Source organism: Cebus imitator, unplaced genomic scaffold (assembly GCF_001604975.1).
Source record: "Cebus imitator isolate Cc_AM_T3 unplaced genomic scaffold, Cebus_imitator-1.0 Scaffold105, whole genome shotgun sequence".
NCBI lineage: Eukaryota > Metazoa > Chordata > Mammalia > Primates > Cebidae > Cebus > Cebus imitator.
The window spans coordinates 6081749-6082759 of NW_016107420.1; the positions used below are offsets into that span (position 1 = coordinate 6081749).

At 37.9% G+C, this 1011-nt stretch overlaps 1 pseudogene; it reads left to right on the plus strand.

The window, feature by feature from the left end:
* Nucleotides 1–548, plus strand: part of LOC108310569 — an 18435-nt pseudogene extending 17887 nt beyond the window's left edge.
* The last annotated feature ends 463 nt before the right edge of the window (nucleotides 549–1011 follow it).

Sequence of the window (1011 nt, forward strand, 5' to 3'; positions counted from 1 at the left end):
AAAAAAAAAAAAAAAAAAAATGTTGTTGGAATAAGGCCACAGTTATTCATTTATGTATTATCTATGGCTGGTGTCACCCTACAACGACAGAGTTGAGTAGTGGTAATAGAGACCATATGTGGTGCTATCATTACTTTATATTGCTGCAGAAAGACTGAAGGGCAAATATCAGGAATAGAATCAAACAGAGTTCTATAAATTGCCTTTCAAATGGTGACTATGTTCAATTAAAAGCATTTGCTTGGCCAGAGGCAGTGGCTCACATCTGTAACCCCAGCACTTTGGGAGGCTAAGGCAGGCAGACCACGAGGTCAGGAGTTTGAGACCAGCCTGGCCAATATGGTAAAACTTTGTCCTAGTAAAAATACAAAAATTACCTGGCATGGTGGTATGTGCCTCTAGTCCCAGCTACTCGGGAGACTGAGGAAGGAAAATCGCCTGAACCCAGGAGGCAGAGGTTGCAGTGAGCTGAGATTGTGCCACTGAACTCCAGCCTGGGTAACAGAGTAAGACTGTCTCAAAAAAAAGAAGAAAAAAAAAAGCATTTGCTTTTAGATTGATATCAGTATTTGGCAGTACCTATCTGTGTGGAGACATTATCAAATCTGAAATATGTAAAATGTCATTACAGATTAGCATTAGCAGATGAATATTTGCAACAGATTTTGATGATAGGAAACAGAAACCTTGATCCTCAACTAAGTGAATTATCTCCTCCAAAAAGAATCCCATTCTTCTCATTAGTAGAGCTATCATAGAAACAATTACTATCGTATTTTGAATTTCATCAATAAAAGTTTGTGGAAATTTATTTTTATCGTCTTTAAGTACCCACATTATAGCCTCAATTTTGTGCATTGGTCTGCAAAGTCTAAAATGTTTACTATCTGGCCCTTTATAGATGAAGTTTTCCCAACTCCTGATATAGATCATGATAAATCTCAACATTGGCCACACAGTATTTTTTTTTTTTTGGGGACGGAGTTTCGCTCTTGTTACCCAGGCTGAAGT